The following is a 6,130-nucleotide window of genomic DNA, read 5'->3' as shown; positions in this document are numbered from 1 at the left end:
CACTTCTGATCCACAATATGTCAACCACATATACTTATCAGAAATTCTATAGTGCTCCCACTCACTTCTTTGGAAATCCAAGTTTCTCATAAACCTTTTACACACCCAAAATCTTTGATCATCTCATCAAAGTGTATATTCCAACTCCGAGATGCTTGCACCAGTCCATTGAAGGATCACTGGAGCTTGCATACTTGCTAGTATCTTTAGGATCGACAAAACCTTCTGGTTGTATCACATACAATGTTTGCTCAAGGAAACCGTCGAGGAAACAACGTTTTGACATCCTACGTGCAATATTTCATAAATAATGCATCAACAACTAACATAATTCTAACAGACTTTTAGCATCGCTATCAGTGAGAAAGTCTCATCATAGTCAACTGTTTGATCTTGTCAAAAACATCTTTGCGACAAATCGAGCTTTTTCTTAATAGTGACTTGTCACCATCATTGTTTGTCTTCTTTTCAAAGATCCATCTTTACTCAATAGTCTTATGACCATCAAGTAGTTCTTCCAAAGTCTACACTTCGTTTTCATACATGGATCCTCTCTCGGATTTCATGGCTTCCAGCCATTTGTCGGAATCCGGGCCCACCATCGCTTTCTCCATAACTCGTAGGTTCACTGTTGCTCAACAACATGACCTCCAAGACAGGGTTACCGTACCACTCTGCAGTAGTACGCGACCTTGTCGACCTACGAGGCTTGTAGTAACTTGATCCGATGCTTGATGATCACCACCATCAGCTTCCACTTCAATTGGTGTAGGCACCACAGGAACAACTTCCTGCGCCCTGCTACACACTGGTTGAAGTGATGGTTCAATAACCTCATCAAGTTCTACTACCCTCCCACTCAATTCTTTCGAGAGAAACCTTTCCTCGAGAAAGGATCCGTTTCTAGAAACAAACACTTTGCTTTCGGATCTGAGATAGGAGATGTACCCAACTGTTTTGGATATCCTATGAAGATGCATTTATCCGCTTTGGGTTCGAGCTTATCAGACTGAAACTTTTTCACATAAGTGTCGAAGCCCCAAACTTTCAAGAAACGACGGTTTAGATTTCTCTAAACCTCGGTATATACTGTTTCATCTCAACGGAAATACGTGGTGCCCTATTTAAAGTGAATGCGGTTGGCTCTAATGCATAACCCATAAACGATAGTGGTAATTCGATAAGAGACATCTTAGTGTGCACCGTACCAAATAGTGTGTGGCTATGATGTTCTGACACATCATCACACTATGATGTTCCAGGTGGCATGAACTGCGAAACAATTTCCATATTGTCTTAAATGCGTACCAAAACTCGTAACACAGATATTCATTTCTATGATCATATCGTAGACAGTTTATCCTCTTGTTACGACGAACTTCACTCCGAAACAGAATTGAACATTTCAATATTTCAGACTTGTGATTCATTAAGTAAATACTCTAGTATCTACTCAAATCATCAGTGAAGTAAGAACATAATGATATCCACTGCGTGCCTCAGCACCCATTGGACTGCATACATCAAAATGTATCACTTCCAACAAGTTACTATCTTGTTTCATCTCAATGAAAACAAGGCCTTGCTCATGTGGTATGATTTGCATGTCACTAGTGATTCGAAATCAGGTGAGTACAAAGATCCATCAGCATGGAGCCTCTTCATGCAATTTATACTAAAATGACTCAAGCGGCAGTGCCACAAGTAAGTGGTACTATCATCATTAACTCGTATCTTTTGGCACAAATATCATGAACATGTGTAACACTACGATCGAGATTCAATAAACCAGTGAAGGTGATTATTCAAGCAAATAGAGTAACCATTATTCTCTTTAAATGAATAATCATATTGCAATAAACACGATCCAATCATGTTCATGCTTAACACAAGCACCAAATAACGATTATTTAGGTTTAACACCAATCCCGATGGTAGAGGGAGCGTGCGATGTTTGATCATATCAACCTTGGAAACACTTCCAACACGTATCGTCACCTCGCCTTTAGCTAGTCTCCATTTATGCCGTAGCTCTCATTTCGTGTTACTAATCACTTAGCAACCGAACCGGTATCCAATACCCTTATGCTACTTGGAGTACTAGTAAAGTACACATCAACATCATGTATATCAAATATACTTCTTTCGACTAATGCCAGCCCACTTATCTACCAAGTATCTAGAGTTGCTCCGCCTTAGTGACTGTTCCCCTCATTACAGAAGCACTTAGTCTCGGGTTTGGGTTTAATCTTGGGTCTCTTCATTAGCGCAACAACTGTTTTGCCGTTTCACGAAGTATCCCTTCTAGCCCTCGCCTTTCTTGAAACTTAGTGGTTTTACTAACCATCAACTATTGATGCTCCTTCTTGATTTCTACTTTCGCAGTGTCAAACATCGCGAATCGCTCAAGGATCATTGTATCTATCCTTGATATGTTATAGTTCATCACGAAGCTCTCACAGCTTGGTGGCAGTGACTTTGGAGAACCATCACTATCTCATCTGGAAGATTAACTCCCACTTGATTCAAGTGATTGTCGTACTCAGACAATCTGAGCACAGGCTCAACGATTGAGCCTTTCTCCTTTACTTTGTGGACAAAGAATCTTGTCGGAGGTCTTGTACCTCTTAACAAGGGCACAAGCATGAAATCACAATTTCATCTCTTTAGAACATCACTTATGTTCCGCGACGTTTCAAAACGTTTTCGGTGCCTTGCTTCTAAGCCATTAAGTATTTTGCACTGAACTATCGTGTAGTCATCAGAAACGTATATGTCGGATGTTCACAACATCCACAGATGACGCTCGAGGTGCAGCACACCGAGTGGTGCATTAAGGACATAAGCCTTCTGCGCAGCAACGAGGACAATCCTCGGTTTTACAGACTTAGTCTGCAAAGTTTGCTACTATCAATTTTCAACTAAATTTTCTCTAGGAACATATAAAAACAGTAGAGCTATAGCGCAAGCTACATCGTAATTCGCAAAGACCATTAGACTATGTTCATGATAATTAGTTCAATTAATCATATTACTTAAGAACTCCCACTCAAAAAGTACATCTCTCTAGTCATTTGAGTGGTACATGATCCAAATCCACTATCTCAAGTCCGATCATCACGTGAGTCGAGAATAGTTTCATTGGTAAGCATCTCTATGCTAATCATATCAACTATATGATTCATGCTCGACCTTTCGGTCTCATGTGTTCCGAGGCCATGTCTGCACATGCTAGGCTCGTCAAGCTTAACCCGAGTGTTCCGCGTGCGCAACTGTTTTGCACCCGTTGTATGTGAACGTTGAGTCTATCACACCCGATCATCACGTGGTGTCTCGAAACGACGAACTGTAGCAACGGTGCACAGTCGGGGAGAACAAAATTTCGTCTTGAAATTTTAGTGAGAGATCACCTCATAATGCTACCGTCGTACTAAGCAAAATAAGGTGCATAAAAGGATTAACATCACATGCAATTCATAAGTGACATGATATGGCCATCATCACGTGCTTCTTGATCTCCATCACCAAAGCACCGGCACGATCTTCTTGTCACCGGCGTCACACCATGATCTCCATCAACGTGTCGCCATCGGGGTTGTCGTGCTACTCATGCTATTACTACTAAAGCTACGTCCTAGCAAAATAGTAAACGCATCTGCAAGCACAAACGTTAGTTATAAGGCTCCTGCCGGTTGCCGTACCATCGACGTGCAAGTCGATATTATCTATTACAACATGATCATCTCATACATCCAATATATCACATCACATCGTTGGCCATATCACATCACAAGCATACCCTGCAAAAACAAGTTAGACGTCCTCTAATTTTGTTGTTGCATGTTTTACGTGGTGACCATGGGTATCTAGTAGGATCGCATCTTACTTACGCAAACACCACAACGGAGATATATGAATTGCTATTTAACCTCATCCAAGGACCTCCTCGGTCAATTCCGATTCAACTAAAGTAGGAGAAACTGACACCTGCCAGCCATCTTTGAGCAACGGGGTTACTCGTAACGATGAAACCAGTCTCTCGTAAGCGTACGAGTAATGTCGGTCCAAGCCGCTTCAATCCAACAATACCGCGGAATCAAGAAAAGACTAAGGAGGGCAGCAAAACGCACATCACCGCCCACAAAAACTTTTGTGTTCTACTCGAGAAGCCATCTACGCATGAACCTAGCTCATGATTCCACTGTTAGTGAACGTCGCATGGGAAACAAAAAATTTCCTACGCGCACGAAGACCTGTCATGGTGATGTCCATCTACGAGAGGGGATTTGTGATATATGTACCCTTGTAGATCGTACAGCAGAAGCCTTAGTGAACGCGGTTGATGTAGTGGAATGTCCTCACGTCCCTCGATCCGCCCCGCGAACAATCCCGCGATCAGTCCCACGATCTAGTACCGAACGGACGGCACCTCCGCGTTCAGCACACGTACAGCTCGACGATGATCTCGGCCTTCTTGATCTAGCAAGAGAGACGGAGAGGTAGAAGAGTTCTCCGGCAGCGTGACGGCGCTCCGGAGGTTGGTGATGACCTTGTCTCAGCAGGGCTCCGCCCGAGCTCCGCAGAAACGCGATCTAGAGGAAAAACCATGGAGGTATGTGGTTGGGCTGTCATGGAAAAATCGTCTCAAATCAGCCCCAATACCTCCGTATATATAGGTGGGAGGGAGGGGACCTTGCCTTGGGGCTCAAGGAGGGAAGGCTCCCCCCCCCAAACCGAGTTGGACTTGGTTTGGTGGGTGGGAGTCCTTCCCTTCCTTCCCACCTCCCTTTTTTTTCTTTCTCTTTGATTTTCCTTTGTATGGCGCATAGGGCCCTTTTGGGCTGTCCCACCATCCCACTAAGGGCTGGTGCGCCACCCTTATGGCCTATGGGCTTCCCCGGGGTGGGTTGCCCCCCCCCCCCCGGTGAACTCCCGGAACCCATTCGTCATTCCCGGTACATTCCCGGTAACTCCGAAAACCTTCTGGTAATCAAATGAGGTCATCCTATATATCAATCTTCGTTTCCGGACCATTCCGGAAACCCTCGTGACGTCCGTGATCTCATCCAGGACTCCGAACAACATTCGGTAACCAACCATATAACTCAAATACGCATAAAACAACGTCGAACCTTAAGTGTGCAGACCCTGCGGGTTCGAGAACTATGTAGACATGACCCGAGAGACTCCTCGGTCAATATCCAATAGCGGGACCTGGATGCCCATATTGGATCCTACATATTCTACGAAGATCTTATCGTTTGAACCTCAGTGCCAAGGATTCATATAATCCCGTATGTCATTCCCTTTGTCCTTCGGTATGTTACTTGCCCGAGATTCGATCGTCAGTATCCGCATACCTATTTCAATCTCGTTTACCGGCAAGTCTCTTTACTCGTTCCGTAATACAAGATCCCATGACTTACACTAAGTCACATTGCTTGCAAGGATTGTGTGTGATGTTGTATTACCGAGTGGGCCCCGAGATACCTCTCCGTTACACGGAGTGACAAATCCCAGTCTCGATCCATACTAACTCAATTAACACCTTCGGAGATACCTATAGTGCATCTTTATAGTCACCCAGTTACGTTGCGACGTTTGATACACACAAAGCATTCCTCCGGTGTCCGTGAGTTATATGATCTCATGGTCATAGGAACAAATACTTGACACGCAGAAAACAGTAGCAACAAAATGACACGATCAACATGCTACGTCTATTAGTTTGGGTCTAGTCCATCACATGATTCTCCTAATGATGTGATCCCGTTATCAAGTGACAACACTTGCCTATGGCCAGGAAACCTTGACCATCTTTGATCAACGAGCTAGTCAACTAGAGGCTTACTAGGGACAGTGTTTTGTCTATGTATCCACACAAGTATTGTGTTTCCAATCAATACAATTATAGTATGGATAATAAATGATTATCATGAACTAAGAAATATAATAATAACTAATTTATTATTGCCTCTAGGGCATATTTCCAACAACTACAACCAACGGAACTAATACATTTGACTTGAGCATTCCACTTGAGCTTGATATTGACATTTATTTTTGGCTCAAGATGTAAGCATAGCCTTGATCACACCATTTGATGAAGGCTTCAGATAGCTCCCCCACA

Source organism: Hordeum vulgare, chromosome 4H (assembly GCF_904849725.1).
Source record: "Hordeum vulgare subsp. vulgare chromosome 4H, MorexV3_pseudomolecules_assembly, whole genome shotgun sequence".
Lineage (NCBI taxonomy): Eukaryota > Viridiplantae > Streptophyta > Magnoliopsida > Poales > Poaceae > Hordeum > Hordeum vulgare.
The sequence above is the reverse complement of the archived record's forward strand: the minus strand, read 5'-3'. Positions refer to the sequence as shown.